Genomic DNA, 22,114 nt, shown 5'->3' on the forward strand with positions numbered 1-22,114 from the left:
GTGATTATTCTGATCTTTTATTGGACTCTGTCCCAAGAAAAAAGAAGCCATTGTCTCTGGGTTTCTGTGTGCTTCTGAATCTGGCATGGGCACAATTTTGTCAGGTCTTGGATACCCACGAGATCTCAGAATAACCAGGCTGCTTCAGACCAATGGTTCAATTAGTCCCGTATCCTGTCCCCAACAGCGGTCACTACCAGCTGCTTCAGAGGAAGGTGCAGGGAACCCTGCAGTAGGCAGATATGGGATAACCTGAGGAAAGTTTCTTCCTGACCCCCATTAGCTAGAAGACGGCTTGTGCCATAAAGCGCTAGGGCCCATAGTCCTTCAAAAAATTCTAGGTTTTTTTTTCTCATGTCAGGGTTCCTTCCCCACTCTGAACTCTAGGGTACAGATATGGGGACCCGCATGAAAGACCCCCTAATGTTATTCCTACCAGCTTAGGTTAAAAACTTCCCCAAGATACAAACTTTGCCTTGTCCTTGAACAGTATGCTGCTACCACCAAGCATTTTAAACAAAGAACAGGGAAAGAGCCCACTTGGAGACGTCTTCCCCCCAAAATATCCCCCCAAGCCCTTTCCTGGGGAGGCTTGAGAATAATATCCTAACCAAATGGTTACAAAATCATCAAAGACCCAAACCCCTCGATCTTGGAACAATGGAAAAATCAGTCAGGTTCTTAAGAGAAGGATTTTATTAAAAAAAAAGAAAGGTAAAAATCATCTCTGTAAAATCAGGATGGAAAATACTTTACAGGGTATTCAGATTCAAAACACAGAGGATCCTCCTCTGGGCAAAACCTTAAAGTTACAGAAAACAGCAATAAACCTCCCTCTTAACACAGGGAAAATTCACATAAAACAAAAGAGAAACTAATCCGCCTTGCCTGGCTTACCGATACTGGTTGCAATATTGGAGACTTGGATTAGGATGGGTTGGAGAAGATGGATTTCTGTCTGGCCTCTCTCAGTCCCAAGAGAGAACCACCAGGTAACAAAGAGCACAAAACAAAAGCCTTCCTTCTCCCAAGATTTGAAAGTATCTTATCCCCTTATTGGTCCTTTGTGTCGGGTGCCAGCCAGGTTAGCCGAGCTTCTTAACCCTTCGCAGGTAACAGGATGTTGCCTCTGGTCGGGAGGGATTTTATAGCACTGTATACAGAAAGGTGGTTACCCTTCCCTTTATATTTATGACAACACTGCTAATGTTTTGGGTAAAAATTGAAACAAAAAAAAAGGCATTGACTATTTCTGCCCTATTTTTAACTCGGGGTATTCTTGTCCTCCCATATTAATGTGCAAATCCTTTTTTGCTAAGCTCTTGACTTCAGGGGTATCTTGTGGCAGTGAATTCCATAGGCTAATTATGCGTTGTGTGTGTAAAAACCTCTTTCCACATACATCTTCTCTCACATCAACTGGGAGGGCACATATATTTATATCAAACATTTATTATTATTACCCAAGAAGTGATGTCCCCCAGGTTTTGTTGTTTAAGTCTTATGGCAATTTCAATCCCAAGAAATTTTTTTAATTTGTTCATTCCCCACCCCTGACCCCAACAAATCCTAAGGCAAAAAAGATTGTCAAATGGCAGAACACAACTAGCTGGAAGTGAAGTCACTCTTTAAAATCAGACGTAGTGGGGTAAACAGTCCCAGCTATTAGCCGTGCCTGTGTTCCAGATGCACAGTGATTTACAAGACAGGGAGAGTGGGTCTCAGCTTAAGTTAAACAACGTGGGTAGATCCAAAACAGATGTCTAACCTTTATCGCAATTGCTGCAGAGACAGAGGGAGCAGACAACAGAGGAGAAGGGCAGAGAAAGCGACAGCTAATGGAAACTAAAAGATCTTCCAAAGGCAGCTCATAAAAAATAAATATGAAAGCCATCAGCCAGGAAAGTTTGCCTTAGCTAAGACTATATGTTTTGTTTTGACATTTGCTACTATAGCAACCACTGTAAAAAAAGTGTAGGCATTTGTGATGACTTCAACGTATTGAAGTATTAAAACCTTATATTAAAGCAATATCTTGGGGAGATTTTATCCTAAGATTCACTCACAGGAAGTGTTTTTTGGTGGATAATCAAGCCCCTGGAAAGTGGTGATTTTGGGAAGAACAGATTGAGAAAGGTAACAAACAGTACCTTGGGCCAGATGCTTAGCTGGCGTATCCTGGCACAGGTCCATGGAGATCAGCAGAATTACAGCTGATTTACACCAGCTGAGGATTCTGTCTACATAGATGGTAGCACAGAAGTAGTACAGAGGTTTACAGGGCTCAATTCATTTGAACCTGATACAGGAGTTTAACACCAATGCAATCCAAATTGTCCACTTCTTTCATAGAATCATAGAATCAGAGAATATCAGGGTTGGAAGCGCCCTCAGGAGGTCATCTAGTCCAACCCCCTGCTCAAAGCAGGATCAATCCCCAACTAAATCATCCCAGCCAGGGCTTTGTCAAGCCTGACCTTAAAAACCTCAAAGGAAGGAGATTCCACCACCTCCCTAGGTAACGCATTCCAGTGCTTCACCACCCTCCTAGTGAAAAAGTTTTTCCTAATATCCAACCTAAACCTCCCACACTGCAACTTGAGACCATTACTCCTTGTTCTGTCATCCACTACCACTGAGAACAGTCTAGATCCATTCTCTTTGTAACCCCCTTTCAGGTAGTTGAAAGCAGCTATCAAATCCCCCCTCATTCTTCTCTTCTGAAGACTAAATAATCCCAGTTCCCTCATAAGTCATGTGTTCCAGTCCCCTAATAATTTTTGTTGCTCTCTGCTGGATGCTTTCCAATTTGTCCACATCCTTCTTGTAGTATGGAGCCCAAAACTGGACACAGTACTCCAAATGAGGCCTCACCAATGTTGAATAGAGGGGAACAATCACGTCCCTCGATCTGTTGGCTCTCTTTCTTCAAGTATGGCTTCCAGACTTGGACACAGTTCTCCAGCTGAAGCCTCACCATTGCCAAATAGAGCAGGGCAATCACCTTCCACCATGGGCGTCAATTTCTGCTGGTGCCGGTGGGTGCTCGACCCCCCTTGGCCCTGCCTCACCCCCTCTAGCCCCCATTCCAACCCCTTCCGCAAAGTCCACGCCCCAACTCCGCCCCCTCCCTGCCCCTATTGGACTCCTTCCCCAAATCACAGCCTCCTCCCCTGAGCACGCCGCATTCCTGCTCCTCTCCCCTCCCTCCCGGAGCTTGTTACACTGAGAAACAGCTGTTTTGTGGCAACAAACACTGGGAGCTTGGGGGAGAAGCGGGGACATGGTGCGCTCAGGGGAGGAGGCAGAGATGAGGCGAGGCGAGGTAGGGAGCCGGGAGCTTAATATTTAACATTTAACATTCCTGTGGTGGGAAGAACACCTCAACAGCCTGACACTGTGCATTTAATTTCAGAAAGGGGAACTATGCAAAAATGAGGTTAGTTAAACAAAAGTTAAAACGTACAGTGACCAGAATGAAATCCCTGCAAGCTGCATGGATACTTTTCAAAGACACCATAATAGAGGCCCAACTTAAATGTATACCCAAATTAAAATACACAGTAAAAGAACTAAAAAAGAGCCACCGTGATTAGCAACCATGTAAAAGAAGCAGTGAGAAATAAAAAGGCATCTTTTAAAAAGTGGAAGTCAAATCCTAGTGAGGTAAATAGAAAGGAGCATAAACACTGCCAAATTCAGTGTAAAAATGTAATAAGGAAAGCCAAAAAGGAGTTTGAAGAACAGCTAGCCAAAAACTCAAAAGGTAATAGCAAAATGGTTTTTAAGTACTTCAGAAGCAGGAAGCCTGCTAAACAACCAGCAGGGCCCCTGGGTGATCGAGATACAAGAGGAGCACTTAAAGATGATAAAGTCATTGTGGGGGAACTAAATGAATTCTTTGCTTCAGTCTTCACGGCTGAGGATGTGTAGCAGGGTAGACACCCGCTCCTGCCCTGAGGGGCTTAGAACAGCCCAGAGGAGAGCTATAGCTGGGGCAAGCAGCCCAGGCTGAGAAGGGAAGTAGGCTCAGATGGGGCCACACCCCAATTAGGGCTCAGGGAGCCTTATAAGTAGGCAGTGAGCCAGGAGCTGATTCACTCTCTCTTGCCTTTGGAGAAGGAGGGACTTGGCTGCAGAGAATACCTAGATTGGAGAAGGGCTGGGGAAAGGCCAAGGGAGTTCCGGCCTGGAAAATCACAGGCTGTGGCCTAGTAGAAGGCCAGACACGTACTGGGGTTGCAAAGGGGGCAGCCCATGGGTAGGCTGAGACAGTAGGTCCAAACCCCTCCTTGCCAGTGATGAGTGGCTTTTACACTGCAGTCTGCTCCCGATACAAGGGGCTAGTTGGTAACTGACAGGAGCCTTGCAGTGAGGCAAGGTGGGGATAGTGGGTGGGGGTTCCTGGGGGGGGGGACTCTGAGAGACAGTGGGTGTACTGCCAGGGGGCAGCCATCCAAGAGACAAGGGGTACCAGGTCTGGGAAGGATGCGGGCCCTGCGGTAAGGTGGATCACCAACCTGCAGAGGGCACTCCGGAGCCTGGTGAGCTAATTCCTGACTAAGACCAAGAGGAGGCGCTGCAGGGGTGAGTCCGCTCCCTTACACATGGTGGAGAACGCAGGCACGAGTGGTCTGCCCTGATACAAGGGGCAAGTGAGAGGACCAGGCAGATTGTGCCACGTTGAGATACTGAGGAAGGGGCTGATGGAGCCCAGGTATGCTGGGGTTTATTATGCGGAGACCCCAGGTGCCATCCCAGGTTGGGCCCTGGGGTCAGTGCCCCAGAGGAAGGGGACTGACGTCCTCCAGGGAATCTGGGAGGCCAAGGAGGGATTGTAGGAGGTGCAGGAGGCCCTCCATGGACAGATGGCCCAGCTGGTGAGGGAGCAGCGGGCCTTTGTATGACTCCTCCAGAGGGAGTTTTGGAGGAGCTGCCGGCAGCAGGATGGGAAGTGGAGCACCAAGACCAGGAGGCCTGTGGAAGGGCGCAGGGCTTGCTATGCCTGCGGGCAGAAGGGACACTTGAAACGGGACTGTTCCTCTTGGGAGGGGGAGCAGGATGCCTCACCCCAAGCGGAGACCGGGGCAAATCCCGGGGCCATACCGCTGGGTGAGGGAACCCGGGCGGCAGCCAATCTGTTGGGCCTGTGGGCTACAGTGCCACATATGGGGGAAGTGCCCAGGCCCAATGCAGGAGGTCCACACGAGTCCCAGCAAGAAGACAGGACCCCGAATGGACCATAGAAAGTCCTGGGCGGCACAGAGGCGGGGAGCCTGCTGGGGCTGCCGGGCACTGGACCACATTAAGAGGCATTGCCCCCTTGGGGGAACTGAGGGGCAGCGATAAGTGGGGCCTGAGATCCCAGAAGGGGCAACACCCGACAAGGTGGTGGAGGCGGACCCCAAAGGAGGTCGGGACCCAGACCGTCACTGGGCTGGCCGCCAGTGAGGAAACCCAGACAGACTGGGCCCAGCAGGAGGCCGGGACTCAGATCGGGGTAGAAAAGTCAGCTGCGGGAACCTAGATCCAGAGGGAAAAGGGCCAGGGGGACCCAGACCTGCGGGCACAGCTAGAGGCCGCGGAGCAGGCCTGCCTGACAGTGGAGGTGGAGCTACAAAAAGCCCACAAGGAGAAGGAGGACCTGGCCTTCAAACTGAAGCACAGTGAGGAGATGCAAGAGCGGCTGGCAGGACATCTCTGGGTTGCACAGGCCAGAAGGCCCCCCCGATCCCCTGGGGTGGGGATTTTGTGGGGGGTGGGTGTAGCGGGGTAGACACCCACTCCTGCCCTGAGGGGCTTAGAACAGCCCAGGCCTTATAAGTAGGCAGTGAGCCAGGAGCTGACTCATTCTCTCCCTAGCCTTTGGAGAGGGAGGGACCTGGCTACAGGGAGCAGAGAGTACCTAGATTGGAGCAGGGCTGGGGAAAGGCCAAGGGAGCTGGGGAGCTCCAGCCTGGAAAATCCCAGGCTGTGGCCTAGTAGAAGGCCAGGCAGGTACTGGGGTTGCAAAGGGGGCAGCCCATGGGTAGGTCGAGGCAGCAGGTCCAAATCCCTCCTTGCCAGTGATAAGTGGCTTTTACACTGCAGTCTGCCCCCGATACAAGGGGCTAGTTGGTGACTGGCAGTAGTTTTACTGAGGCAAGGTGGGGATAGTGGGGGCGGGGGTGTTTCCTGGGGGAGGGGGTGGGGGAACCCTGAGAGACAGTGGGTGTACTGCCAGGGGGCAGCCATCCAAGAGACAAGGGGCACTGGGTTCGGGACGGACATGGGGCCAGCAGTAAGGCGGATCACTAACCTGCAGAGGGCACTTCGGAGCCTGGTGAGCTAATTCCTGACGAAGACCAAGAGGAGGTGCCGCAGGGGTGAGGCTGCTCCCTTACAGGATGTTAGGGAGATTCCCAAACCTGAGCCATCCTTTGTAGGTGACAAATCTGAGGAATTGTCACAGATTGAAGTGTCACTAGAGGAGGTTTTGGAATTAATTGATAAACTTAACAGTAACAAGTAACTGGGACCAGATGGCATTTGCCCAAGAGTTCTGAAAGAACTCAAATGTGAAATTGCAGAGCTATTAACTATGGTTTGTAAACTGTCCGTTAAATCAGTTTCTGTATCCAATGACTGGAAGATAGCTAATGTAACGCCAATATTTAAAGAGCTCTAGAGGTGATCCCAGCAATTACAGACCAGTAAGTCTAATGTCCATACCAGGCAAATTAGTTGAAACAATAATAAAGAATAAAATTGTCAGACACTTAGAAGAACATAAATTGTTGAGCAAAAGGCAACATGGCTTCTGTAAAGGGAAATCATGTCTTACTAATCAGAGTTCTTTGAAGGGGTCAACAAACATGTGGACAATGGAGATCCGGTGGACATAGTGTACTTAGATTTCCAGAAAGCCTTTGACAAGGTCCCTCACCAAAGACTTCTACATAAATTAAGTTGCCATGGGATAAGAGGGAAGATCCTTTCATGGATTGAGAACTGGCTAAAAGACAGGGAATGAAGGGTAGGAATAAATGGTAAATTTTCAGAATGGAGAGGGGTAACTAGTGGTGTGCCCCAAGGGTCAGTCCTAGGACCAATCCTATTCAACTTATTCATTAATGATCTGGAGAAAGGGGTAAACAGTGAGGTGGCAAAGTTTGCAGAGGATACTAAACTGCTCAAGATAGTTAAGACCAAAGCAGACTGTGAAGAACTTCAAAAAGATCTCCCAAAACTAAGTGATTGGGCAACAAAATGGCAAATTTCATGTGGATAAATGTAAAGTAATGCACATTGGAAAAAATAACCCCAACAATACATACAATATGATGGGGGCTAATTTAGCTACAACTAATCAGGAAAGAGATCTTGGAGTCATCGTGGATAGTTCTCTGAAGACGTCCACACAGTGTGCAGCAGCAGTCAAAAAAGCAGACAGGATGTTAGGAATCATTAAAGGATAGAGAATAAGATGGAGAAGATCTTATTGCCCTTGTATAAATCCATGGTATGCCCACATCTTGAATACTGTGTACAGATGTGTTCCCCCTCATCTCAAAAAAAATATACTGGCATTAGAAAAGGTTCTGAGAAGGGCAACTAAAACGATAAGGGGTTTGGAACAGGTCCCATATGAGGAGAGATTAAAGAGGCTAGGACTTTTCAGCTTGGAAAAGAGGAGACTGAGGGGGGATATGATAAAGTTCTATAAAATCATGAGTGGTGTGGAGAAAGTGAATAAGGAAAAGTTATTTATTTGTTCCCATAATATAAGAAGTAGGGGCCACCAAATGAAATTAATGGGCAGCAGGCCTAAAACAAATAAAAGGAAGTTCTTCTTCACTCAGTGCACAGTCAACCTGTGGAACTCCTTGCCTGAGGAGATTGTGAAGGCTAGGACTATAACAGCGTTTAAAAGAGAACTAGTTAAATTCGTGGAGGTTAAGTCCATTAATGGCTATTAGCCACGATGGGTAAGGAATGGTGTCCCTAGCTTCTGTTTGTCAGAGGGTGGAGATGGATGGCAGGAGAGAGATCACTTGATTGCCTGTTAAGTTCACTCCCTCTGGGGCACCTGGCATTGGCCACTGTTAGACAGGTTACTGGGCTGGTTGGACCTTTGGTCTGACCCAGTATGGCCATTCTTGTGTTCTTGGCTGCCGGTGGGTGCAGAGCACCCACCAATTTTTCCCCATGGGTGCTCCAGCCCCAGAGCACCCACGGAGTTGGCGCCTATGCCTTCCATGTCTTTGATATGACACCCCTGTTAATAAACCCCAGAATATTAGCCTTTTCTGCAACTGCATCCCATTGTTGACTCATTCAATTTGTGATCCACTATAACCCTCAGATCCCTTTCTTACCTAGTTTTTCCCCATTTTGTAGTTGGGCACTTTGATTTTCTCTTCCTAAATGTAGTACTTTGCAATTGTCTTTAATTTCATCTTGTTGATTTACGTAAACTTTCCAATTTGTCAAGGTCATTTTGAATTCTCTTCCTGGCCTTTAAAGTGCTAGTGACTCCTCCCAACTTGTTATCTGCAAATTTTATAAACATACTCTTCACTCCATTATCCACATCATTAATGAAAATATTGACTAGAACCAGTCCCCTGTGGAGCCCAACTAGATACATCCTTCCAGTTTGAAAGTGAACTAGTGGTAATGACCGTAAGTATGGTCTTTCAACTAGTTTTGCATCCATCTTTTAGTAATTTAATCTAGACCCCATTTCCCTAGTTTGTCACGTGGGATTAGTAAAAATTAAGATGTATCAGTAGGCCAGTAACCCTGTCAAAGAAGGAAATTAGGTTGGTTTGGCATGATTTCTTCTTGACAATTCCATGCTGACTATTCTTTATGGCCCTGTTATCCTCTTGGTGTTTACAAAGTGATTGCTTAATAATTTGTTTCAGTATTTTTCCAGGTACTGAAGTTAGGCTGACTGTTCTGACACCTCAGGTATTGCTCTCCTTTTTAAAGATAGGTACTATATTTGCTCTTCTACGGTCCTCTGGGACTTCATCTGTTCTCCCTGAGTCCTCAAACATAATTGGTAATGGTCAGGCCTGCCAACAGCAACTCCAGGCCCCAGGGCAGAATAGTCAATGGCCCCCCTAGAAAGGGATGACAAAGTTTATGACACTACTTGTTATCCTATTGATAACACATTATAACCCACTATGCATAAGTTGTGGTGGTGCTTGATCTAGTTAACTTTTTTCCATTTGCACCACCCATATTAAACAAATTGTCAGCCTAAGTATAAGATGTAGAATTTGTTATGAATTCTATATTTAAATTAAATAAATACATTATGGAATGAAATTAATATATACAACATTTAAAGAAGCCTAAAGAAAGAAAATATCTAAAGTATCAAGTAGGCTAATTAAGCACCTAATCATGATTCATGTGCAATCTAAAGATGAGGAAAAAAGTGATATAGAAGATGTAACTGAATATGACCAACAAAGTTAAAATACACAATACTTGTGCTGATGGTGCTGTGGGACATCAACACCCAGAGCAATGAGGAGACAGGCATGGTGTGTCACATCTACTGGGAGACCTCTGAGGAGGCTGTCTGAGGCGAAGGCAGAGGGAAAACTTGTTCCCTGGCTGAGTGGTGGAAGTGTCCTCTCATTCTGCATTCATGGTAGCAGCTTGTCAGCCAGTGCTAGAGGCAATAAAGGTGGGGGGGGGGGAGCGTGAGCCCCGGCAGCCTCTCAGTAAACTTAGGGTGGCTTGATTGGGTGGTTGAACTTGCTGGCTTGTATGTGGCAAGAAGCTGCAGCCTTGGGGGAGGAAATCTGGTAGCGCAGAGGGAGCTTGTTTCTCTTTCAAGTCTCCCTACCCGCCCCTGTTGTTGATGCTTTGCCAGACTAGCAGGGTGCAGCAGCACTCCGGCAAACTTACTGTCCTGGGTGGAGGGGTGTGTGTGTGTGTGTGTGTGTGCTTTGTACAGAGCAGCAGCTGCAGAAAACCAGATTTTTTTTTTCTTTTGTTAAAAAAATCCCATATCTATCCCATCTACCTGGGCCCTTTTAGATCGCCAGGCCCCTGGGCAATTGACCCATTTGCCCCACACTGTTGGTGGGACTGGTAATGGTTCTGAGATTGCTTCAGATAGTTCCTTAAGTATCCTAGAGTGAATTTCATCATGACCAGCTGACTTGAATACATCTAACTTATCTAAATGTTCTTAAACGTATTCTTTCCTTATTTTGCCTTGTGGTCCTTCCCCCTTGTTGTTAACATTCATTGTGTTGAATATCTGGTCATCGTTAACCTATTTAGTAAAGATTGAAGCAAAATAGGCATTTAACATTTCAGCTTTCTTGATGTCATCCATTATTATTTCTCCTTGCCCAAGAAGTAGAGAAAGATGAAGGAAAGTGTAGGTCCTCTTGCTCCTAATATATTTATATAACCTCTTATTGTCTTCTGTCTCTTGCTAGGTGTAACTCATTTTGTGCCTTGGCCTTTCTGATTTTGTCCCAACACACTTGTGCTATTCCTTTGTACATCTCCTTAGCAATCTGGCCATGTTTCCACTCTTTGTAGGTGTCCTTTTGGCATTGCTTTGCACAGGTATAAATAACCAAAGAAGGTGCAGAGCAAGAGGGAATCAATGCCTAAGAGGCTCTGAAAGAAATGGATGGTAGCAGACAGTGGGATGGAGAGAACAGTGATTAGGTAATATGCAAAGGATGCAGACCAAAATAAAGAGAAGGAAAGGAGGGCATACATTTCTAAAGACCATATAAAGCATGGTCTACACTAGCAAAAGCTAGGCCCATAATGGGTCTCTCATGCAACTCCACTTGATAGCAATTGTAAAATTATAGTCAACGTTCAGGTTTGTACCACTGTATTGGGGACCAGCCAATCTTAGGGCTGCATTGTGCAACCGCTACTCTTGTGAGCAGCTGCTCTCCTGAATAGTCTTTTTGATCTGGGACACATGACTTAATGAGGAGCGGCTGATGGAACTGGGCTTATTTAGTCTGCAGAAGAGAAGAGTGATGGCTGCTATCAAATCCCCCCTTCAACTACCTGAAGGCGGGTTCCAAAGAGGATGGAGCTAGGCTGTTCTCAGTGGTGGCAGATGACAGAACAAGGAGTAATGGTCTCAAGTTGCAGTGGGGGAGGTCTATGCTGGATATTAGGAAAAACTATTTCACTAGGAGGGTGGTGAAGCACTGGAATGGGTTACCTAGGAAGTTGGTGGAATCTCCATCCTTAGGTTTTTAAGGCCCAGCTTGACAAAGCCCTGGCTGGGATGATTTAGTTGGTGTTGGTCCTGCTTTGAGCAGGGGGTTGGACTAGATGACCTCCTGAGGTCTCTTCCAACCCTAATCTTCTATGATATCCTGCAAGTCAATGGCCACCCAGTGTAAGGATTGCACAGGACTACTTGCTAAGTGCATATCAACATCTGTAAGGGATGCACAGCCTAGTTCTTCAACAGCCCAGTGGTAGCAACACCTCCATTCTGTGCACTCTAACACCCACACCCTTGCTATGCCCAGTGGTGAATGGGAGATCTGCTAGCACAGATGCCCATTTGGTTTCCTAAGAAAGGAAGAGAAGCAGCATTAAGAGAAAGAAGTGTGACAGGGCAAAAGGAAACAGGTCCCAGTTGCACAATTTAGTACAAGTGGATCCAGATGCAGAATTTCTAGTGGCAGCTGGGAAAGCCAGGTCTGCATTAACTGGAACTAAATAGATTAGGTAGAAATGGCTGTGGATGGGAAAGGACTGGGTTCTTAAAGACCTCCTGGAAATGGATTCGATTAGGAAATTTACAAGCATGTAACAATAGAAGGCAGCTTTGTGCTGACAGCACAGGAGAGGAGACCAAGACTAGACTAGTCAGCATTCACTGTAACGCTTCAGGCCAAAACAGTTTTGTCACCCACTTCTTAAGGTGATAATGGTGGCGTGTTAGAAAATAAGCATCCCCAGAAAATGCAGAAGAGCTTGCTCTGAGAAGGAAGCCTAGAATCCCACTTATTGACTGGAACCTATTGTGCACACAATTTCCATGTACAGAAACCTACTGTGCATGCATGATTTTCATGTGCAAATGCTGGCTTGATTATGTTGAACTCTGACACTTAATGACAGGTTTCAGAGTAACAGCCGTGTTAGTCTGTATTCGCAAAAAGAAAAGGAGGACTTGTGGCACCTTAGAGACTAACCAATTTATTTGAGCATGAGCTTTCGTGAGCTACAGCTCACTTCATCGGATGCATACCGTGGAAACTGCAGCAGACTTTATATATACACAGAGAATATGAAACAATACCTCCTCCCACCCCACTGTCCTGCTGGTAATAGCTTATCTAAAGTGATCATCAGGTGGGCCATTTCCAGCACAAATCCAGGGGTGGAGGGTGAGAAAACCTGGATTTGTGCTGGAAATGGCCCACCTGATGATCACTTTAGATAAGCTATTACCAGCAGGACAGTGGGGTGGGAGGAGGTATTGTTTCATATTCTCTGTGTATATATAAAGTCTGCTGCAGTTTCCACGGTATGCATCCGATGAAGTGAGCTGTAGCTCACGAAAGCTCATGCTCAAATAAATTGGTTAGTCTCTAAGGTGCCACAAGTACTCCTTTTCTTTCTGACACTTAAATCCTTTAAAGAAGCTGTAAGAAGGCACCAGAGGATGGAGAGTAGTGAAGAGCTACAGCAGAATGAAATCCACAAGATCTGCAGGAACCCAGAATAGTCTGGACTGGCAGATCCCACCTTCAGGGCCCAACTCTTAGTTGCTGAACACCTGCAAGTCCTACTCAAGCCCATGAGATCTAGGACAGCTCAACACTCAGGAATGGAGATACTCAGTATTGCCAACCCCAAAACTTATGAGTAAGATCCCCAAAATAAGTTGTTTTTTTAAAATTAAATCATAGGGTGTTTTGGTTTGTCTTCTGCTTTTTTGAACTTTCTCTGTCACCCTCAAAGTGTGTGTGTGTCAGTCAGCATGTTGCCAGTTCTCAGATGTATGGTAGATAAGACTATTTTGGCCCCTGCTTCAGGAGCTCTCACTAGAGAAACCAACTTGAGATGAGGGTCCCAATGTGCTAGGCACTGTATGAAAAGGTCAGAATCAGAGCAAAATGGATCAATTGACTGAAAACGTTATTAATATTTTGTTTTGTGGCAAATTTTGTTTTCTTTCCAGAGGAAGTACAGCTGGGCAGGAAACGAATTTTCTATTAAATGGGACATTCCTCAAATTCAATTTTTTTTCCACTCCAAAAGGGAAAGAAAACAAACAAAAAATAAAAATTCCCAGCAAAACAAAACAAGTTTTCAGTCAATTGATACATTTTGCTCTGATTTTGACCTTTTCCAAGTTTTAATATTTTTTAAATATAATACACAATTAATATGGTTTCAAAAACTTCTTTTGAGACAATTGAAACGTTTTTCCCAAAAATGTTGAAACGAGATGTTGGACATCAACAAAAAGCTTCATTTCAGTTTTGTCTAAACAAAACTTTATTGAAATCAGCATTTTTCTAAATGTTTGGGTTTAAACAGAATCAGTATTGTTTTTCAAAAGCTGTTTTGAGATGGTCAGAAATTTGTCATCTAAAGGGACGTTGTCTGCCCTGAACAGTTTACAATCTAGTACAAAGCATGGTGGTGAGTTTGTGAAGTGGGAGCTGGAACGGAGGCCCACTATAGTAATCTCATACAGGGGCTACCAAAAATCCGTTAGATAGGAACAATTTTAAATCTCTGCTGAGTTGGGCAGAATTCAAACCTGTGCCCTGCAGGTGAAAACTCATTAGCAACTCCCTTAGGCATTTAGTGCCTCTAAGCATTAATTACGCCTCTAAGCACTAATTACGCCTTGAAGATTGAGGCTGCTTTCTGGAAAGATAAGTTTGTTAAATCAAGTTCTGACCTTTTTGGAGCTCATACATAAACTGTCATATTGTGTCATATCCTGTCTCTGACTGTGGCCAGTGCCAGATGCTTCAGAACGAATGAACAGAACAGGGCAATTCTGAGTGATCAATGCACTGTTGTCCAGTCCCAGCTTCTGGCATTTGGAGGTTAGAGACACTGGAGTATGGGTTGCATCCCTGACCATCTTGGATAATCACCATTGATGGACCTATCTTTCATAAACTTCTCTTTTCTTGAACCTAGTTATATTTTTGGCTTTCACAACATCCCATGACAATTTCCACAGGTTGACACTGCGTTCGGTGAAAAAAATACTTCCTTTTGTTTCTTTTAAACCTGCTACCTAATGCATTCTTGTGTTATCTTAAGGGATAAATAACCCTTCCCAATTCACTTTCTCCTCACCTTTCATTATTTTATAGACTTCCATCATCTCCCCCCAACCCACCCCCCTTAGCTGTCTCTTCTAAACAGAACCATCCCGGTCTTTTTAACCCCTCCTTATATGGAAACACTTCCATACCCCTACTCATTTTGCAGTATGCATCCAATGAAGTGAGCTGTAGCTCATGAAAGCTTATGCTCAAATAAATTTGTTAGTCTCTAAGGTGCCACAAGTACTCCTTTTCTTTCTACTCATTTTAGTTGCCCTGGTTTGCACCTTTTTCCATTTCTAATACATCTTTTTTGAGTTGGGGCAACCAGAACTGCACACAGTATTCAAGATCAGGGTCTACCATAGATTTATATAGCAACATTATGCTATTTTTAGTTTTATTATTGCAGTGAGGTGGTGTGGCCTCTCTCTGACCCAGAGGGGAGGAACCACTCTCTCTGCCCCGGTGGGTGGAGTCCAGCTGGGTTTGGCCCTACCACTGGAAGTGGAGAGGCAGGGCAGGAAGTACAAAAGGCAGAGCCCTGAGCTCAGTTGGGGCAGAGCCAGGGAAGGAAACAGATATGTTCTGCTTGCTGGTACCCGCCGACCCTGCTGCCGAGCTAGGCAGTGCCCTGGACCTGGAGAGGCCCGAGGCTGAGGAGGAGTTAGAGCTGGTGGGACTGTGGCCAGCTGAGTATCCTGACGAAACAGAGAAGCCCGAGACCACGGAACCTGAACTGGAACTTGGGTAGGAAGTAGCCCCGAGGTTTAGTCTGATGGTGTTGTGACTTAACAGCCAGTCAGTGTGTTGCAGGAGGATCCCTGCTGATCTGGTGATGGGACACCCCGCCATTGTTCGGGCTCTGGGCTGGAACACAGTGGAGTCGGGTGGGCCTGCGTTCTCCTACTCCTGCCATCCTACCGACCCCTGGTGTGGCATCTCCCCACCTTAGTGCTATAGACTGCTCCCAGAGCTCCCCTGCCTAAGGGTTAGAGCGAGAGATTGTTTGCTTGCTCCACCCTGCCTGAGGGCTGGGGCTTAGAGACTGTTTATTGGACCCACCTGCTAAGGGTGTTGGGACCCTAACCACTGATTTGCTGATTCCCCTGATACTAGGCTGTGAGCCCAGTGATGTAGTGAGGCGGTGTGGCCTCCCTCTGACCCAGAGGGAAAGGCATAACGGCAAGTCCACTACACTTGGTGGAGAACATGGGTAGCCACCCTACCCCTGTGAGAAGGGGTCTTAAGTGAGTTGCTCTCCAATAGTTCCTGTAACAACAATGGAGATGGCACCGAGAGCCAACTGCAACCAGTGCAACAGCTTGGGGGCCCAGCAACAGCAGCTACTTCGAAGGCTGGAAAACTTGCCCCAGTAAGAGACTGAAGGAGCTCCCTGTATTCAGCTTATTGAGGGGAAGGCTCAGAGGAGACTTGATCATGGTCTCTACTTACCCATATAGACAGATGAGAGCAGAGGGCTCTAAGCTAGCAGTCAGAGACAGAAGGAGAAACCAGTGGCTGGGAGCTGAAGCCAGACACATTCAGACTACAAATAAGATGTAATTTGTTAACAAGGAAGGAACTGGCCATGGGGCACTGCCCCAAGGGCATTGTAGTGGGAACACTCTGTCACTGGGAGTCTCATACATGAATGTCTGTGCACCATCTACACTACGATTCACCCTCCTTCATGAGTTCGTGTGCACAGGCCTATGGTCAGCTGCTCAGAAGAATGCTAGCCCCTAGAGGTGGTGTGAGAAGGCTAGTCTCAAGGCAGCAGGCCCAGCTGGACTGAGAGGTGCTAGCAGGGTTTCCAAGCCTCCAAGCACAGGGGCCCTACATTTAAGCAGCAGCTACTCAGAAACCGAGTCAGCCACTCCTTGGCTTGGGACTGAGGTGGCTGGCTTGGGATCCCTGCAGGGGGAAGTGCCCACGCCTAGTGCCTGTGTAATGTGGAAATTGTAGATTGCACCAGCATTCTCCAATTTAACCCTACGAATGCCAAGTCCATACAGTGACTGCCCTGCAAGGCCCTGAATATCCGCCAGTGCATAGCCAGAGGGCTGACTGTGGCCCTTCACAGGACCCAGGGCTAGCTGTGCCCCAGGCTCTGGACTCCCTTCCTGCATCTTAGAGAGCACCAGGGCTTTGCTGTCCTGCAGGGGGAAGTGCAGGTGCACCAGCCCCTTCTGCCTCTCCTTCTCTCAGGCCAACAGGGGGCACACATGGATGTTAACCTGGGGACAGGAGACAGGTCAGTCCAGTGTGGGAAAGGCTCTGTCCCAAGCTCCCACCAGCTGTCCCTCCCAATCCATCTTCTTCCCGCCCACACCATACGGCCTGGTGTCCTGTCCTAATTCCTTGTGCTCCCCACCCCCTCAAGGTGGGGTGGAATGAGAGCCTCCTGTTACCTTGAGCTCCTGCAGCAGGTTGTGCAGCTTCCTCCTCTCCTGCTGGTGCAGCTGCTGGGTCATGACCTGCAGCTGGGCTCCCCCCTGGCTTCTCAACTCCTGGTTCTCACACTCACCTGGAGCATGACCAGGAGGAGTTAGGGGCAGGGGTGAAAGTAAGTCAGGACACTTACCGGTACGGGGCCTGGGTGGCTCCAGCCCCTGGAAGGAGTGGTGTGAGGTGGCGGAAGAGGCGGAGCTGGGGGGGGTCGTCATCCCCCAGCCAGCCCTTCCAGGCCTCCTGGCCCACGCCACCTGGGGATCCCATGTTGATTTAAAGGGCCCAGGGCTCTGGACGCCGCTGCTGCGGTGGCGTCTGGAGCCCCGGGCCCTTTTAAATAGCCGGCCCCAGGGCAGCTGCTCCCTTTGCCCTCCCCCACCCCACGCATCAGTGGCCGGGGGGGGGGGGGGGGCAAAAGGGGCAGGGATGTTAAAGCACTGCCACGCTTTGATGGGGGCTGGGTATGGGCCGCTGCGGGTTCTTACCGGTACGCAGTACCGGCCTGTCCCGGCTCACTTCCACCCCTGGTTAGGGGTTACTGCTAGGGACTCTCTGGGAGCTCTCTGGATATCACTATCCACACCGTCCCTCCCCACCAGGAGACAACAGACCATGTTGTTGTTAGGATATAGATATTCAGGCTTGTCTGTAAAGGCCTATACTCTAAGAATTTAGGTGTATTCTTATCACTTGGCTAGTTCTAGAGGTATAAAAGAGAGAATCAGAATCACTGTCTGCTGGTGTAAGGGTCTTCTCTTACTGTGACAGTCTGAGGCCCTGTTCTTAGGCTAAGGCCTTTGGCTAAGCAGCAGAGGCAGCCATAAGCTGGGAAGCGACCGGTCACATCCTCACATTCCAAACTAGTCACATTGAATAAGGTGTTATTGGGCTGTTAGGCACTATCAGGACAGGATTGTATTCCTATCACCTCCAGAGAAAGGGAAGTGCCTAGAAAATGTAAAAGGAAACTTAGTTTGATAGCATCCTGCCTGGCAAGAACTCACTTATCAATAGCTGGGATGTGAAATCCTCACTTCTGTATTGTCTTGTCATTATAGTTCCCACTTTGCTATTGTTTGTCTGTATAATCTCTGTCTGGTTCTGTGATTGTTCCTGTCTGTAGTATAATTAATTTTGCTGGGTGTAAACTAATTAAGGTGGTGGAATATAATTGGTTACATAATCATGTTACAATATGTTAGGATTGGTTAGTTAAATTTCAGGAAAATGATTGGTTAAGGTATAGCTAAGCAGAACTCAAGTTTTACTATATAATCTGTAGTCAATGAGGAAGTGGGTGTGTGGGAGATGGGAACAGGGAATGGGGGTAAGGAAGTTGGAATCATGTTTGGCTAAGGGCAGGAATGGGAACAGGGACACAGGTGTAAGGCTCTGTGGTGTCAGAGCTGGGAAGGAGGATACTAAGGAAGGAAACTGGAATCATGCTTGCTGGAAGTTCACCCCAATAAACATCAAATTGTTTGCACCTTTGGACTTCGGGTATTGTTGCTCTCTCTTCATACAAGAAGGACCAGGGAAGTAAGTGGGTGAAGGAATAAGCCCCCTAACAGTTGTCACACGCCATGGGTCAAGCCAGTATGTTTGAATCCCAGCTGCTAACTGACAGGCTTGCTAGACAAGGAGTGTAGCTGATAACGCAGTCAAAGCAAAGCTGTTGTGGGAAATGCATGCAATGGTGCAGAAAGCAGTGCTTGTTTGCAGTACAAGTGAATCAAAGAGGCCCAACATTCGGGCTGGGATATTCAAAGGGAGTTGGGTGCCTGAACATTGGGGAAAGGCTCCTTTGAAACACCCCAGAAGGACAGCAGTTGCTTTATGGAGGTGCAGCACTCTCAGTGAGTGTGAGAATAACTAAAGCAGAACAGCCCGATACAGGATTAAGTCCTGAAAGCAGGATGGGAATTTCCAGGAGACTGGAGAAGAGCACAACATTGTCCCAGTAAGTCTACGTAAAACCTTCATAAGGCTGAGCTATTGCTATAGGAGATGCAGATTGAGCCCATGCATGGAAGGTGCTGTGTAAGGCCAGGTCCCTCTCAGAGCATGCAGTAGAATGCAGATGCAGATTAGCCAATGGGTGCAAAACCTGTCTACTGAGCAGGAATCTGACAGGGCACGGTTGGGTTAAGGGTACAGCATGTTATGGGAGATCCTAGCACAGGGACCACAGAACATGCCACTAAAGCGCTGAGCTTTGTTTCCTGGCCCCAGCCACATGACCTGGATCAGGGCTGTCTGCCTCCAGTGCGGGAGGTTAACATCACACACACCCCCCGGCTCAGACCCACCTCTCTAGTCTCCAGCAGGGCTGACAGGTCCCGCTTGGTCCCCCAGGTCTCTCAGATGGTTCTGCTGTGCCTGGGGACCTGCTCCGCTGGTTGCTGCGTCAAGCCTGACAACTCCATCACCTCACGGAGCCTCTGCTGTGCCAGCTCCTGGCAAATGTGCAGTGCAGAGCTCAGTGTGCTGCAGACAGTAGGGGCAGGGGCCATTCCCCCACAACCAGAACGGCAGGGATCCTTTCCCCCACCCCCCTCAGTCTCCTGGCTTCTCACCTGGCTGGCTACTCAGTTCCCAGTTCTGAGCCACTTGCTCCTTCAGGTGCCTCGTGAGCTGCTGGTTCTCCCCATCCAGTCTCTGCACCTTGTCCTTGTAGCTGCTCACCTTGGCCCGCATATCACTCAACTGGCCCTTCAGGTCCCAGGCCGCCTGCTCCTTCCCATGGTTCTCTGCAACACTATTCAGTATTGAGTGTGACCCAATATCCAAACACCACATCTGATGAAATTTTCCATGTTCTATATCCAGGTCTATTATGGGTCGACCATATTGGTCCTTCCACAGAGGAGTAACAACAGAACAGGATTGTCCCATTACTAAATTGTCTGGAGTTGGTGTCTGGGGTGTTTGGGTCTGACTTATTGACTCTACTACAGGCAAACTTTTGAATAGATCATCAGTGCGTTGGGTTGTGAATTCTGAAAATTCCAACCATGTAGATTCTCCCAAACTTCTTCCTTTATTTCTTCCTTCTGCATTCTTCTATCTGCTGTCCTCTATCCTGTCTTTAAAAGCGACAGTCACTCTTATTAATTTGCTTCTCTTTTCCACCTTTTTAACTGTGATGAATGGAATCATTTAGATTCTTTTTCCTTGTTGGATATTGAGCTGATCTACAGTAGAGCTTGTTTTATCCACTATTCTTACATGTCCTTCCCACAGAGGACTAAGCACATGACCCCCCCCCCCCCTTTTTTTGAATTGTTTATACATGGCCATATCACCTATCTGCCATTCTTGTGGGATGCAAAATTGGTCCCATTTTCTGGTCCATTTGTTGGACATTTGCCTTAAGTGCAATTGCTGTTTGTTTGTGTGTGTCAGTAATGGACTTTAACAGTTGTTGCATCCATTGATCTGTTAGTACCCTAGGAATTAATTCATCTTGGGGTGTTCCAACTACCCACCATTGCTCCGGTAATCTCATATTTCTCCCAGTCATGTCTTTGAATGGATGCTACAGCTGATGTGATGCTACAGTTCCCCAATAGCCATTAATATTAAAGGCAACTTTTGATCCCAATCTTTACCCTGATGGTTCACCACCTTCCTCCGGGAAGTTTTTATTCTAATTAGTTCTTTCTACCTGCCAGAACTTTGAGGATGTCCAGCTATATGCAACCTTTATTTAATACTGAAAGCTTGACACAATCCCTTTGTGATTTCTCCTATAACATGTGGCCCTTGATCAGAATCTATTTCTTATGGGATGCCCCATCTTGTAATAATTTGATCCACCAGAACTCTAGCTGTGGTTAATGATGTTTTATTTTTCGTAAGAATTGCCTCAACCCATTTAGAAAAAGGATCAATGATTACAAGGCAATATTGATTTCCTCTTGCAGTTCTTGCAAGCAGACCAATAAAATCAATTTGCAATCTATTCTCTAGTGTCCTAATGGTCCTTTTACTATCTTAGTATTTCCATTATTAGCTGCACAGGGTAAGCAATTGTTCACATATTCTACATCTGCCTTCATACTTGGCCACCAACCTGCCATTTGCAACCTATCAAGAGTTTTTATCTATTCCCTTATGCCCATTATCATGTACTGAGGAGATTATTTCAGTCCTAATTTCAGTTGGAACTATCCATACAGACATTATCATCTGTTTAGTATCTAGGACCAATCCTGTTATGTTGCCAAATTTTCCATCATTGGTTTTCTTTTGATGCCAATTTTTGTATTTCAGGATCTTTTCTTTGTAAAGCTACTAGATTGATTTGCTCTATCTTTTCTCCTTCTGTTTTTGTTATCTGGGCCAGCTGGAGTAGTGGTTGCTATATCATCATCCCCTCCTTGGCTTCTTCCTTGGCCTGTTCATCTGCCGCCTTATTCCATTGAGCTCCTTCAGCACCTTTCTTGTGAACTTTTACTTTGCCCATCAATACAGGTTGAGTTCTTTTGTTGTGCTAGATCACATAAATACATTAACTTGTCAGTATGGGCAATATGTTTTCATGCCTCTCTTTTGCCATCGAGGCATTCAATCTACTATAGCTCTTAATACCCATTCAGAGTCCGTAAAAATAGTCACTCTTTCATTCGTTGGCACATTTTCTAATGCTACTATTACGGTTACAATTTCAGCAGCTTGTGAATGAGGTAAACATGCTCCCTTAATAACTTTCAGCAGATATCCTTACAGCTTTATATCCTGTATATGCTTTACCCTCTTGATAAATGCTAGAACCATCCACAAACCAAATTACATCTACTTTATCCATAATTTCACTTAGGATTGCTCCACCTTGGAACAATATAGGTCCTTCCGGTGGAATTTCTGGCAAAGGACATTCATGCTGTTCTCCTATCAAAAAAACCATAAGAAACTGGAGATAAGCTTGGAATCTTTTCCATGGCTACAGTCTTATTTAACAAGGCTAATGAACATTTTGTTAAACTGGGACTAGAGACATGCCCTTCATTAATATTTCCTGTTAATGCATATTTTACAGGTGAATGGGATGTTTTCAAAAGCACTGGGGATAACCCTACTAAATACTCCCAATGTTGCAAGGTCCAAATTAAAGCTAATACTCCCTTCTCACAAGGAGTAAATTTTTCTTCTATTCTACTCAGAATTTTCGAGTGCCATATGCCACTGGTCGAGAGCCTGTACCATGGTTTTGACTTAAAACAGCACTCATGCCCGTGTTTGTAGTAGCCAACTGTAATACAAAAGGTTGTCCTACTTTTGGAGACTGTGATGGGGTCAGGCCAGATGGTTATAGGAGCGTGGTAGAAGGCAGGTATATTAGCCTGAGGATAAGC

Source organism: Lepidochelys kempii, chromosome 11 (assembly GCF_965140285.1).
Source record: "Lepidochelys kempii isolate rLepKem1 chromosome 11, rLepKem1.hap1, whole genome shotgun sequence".
Taxonomy (NCBI): Eukaryota; Metazoa; Chordata; order Testudines; family Cheloniidae; genus Lepidochelys; species Lepidochelys kempii.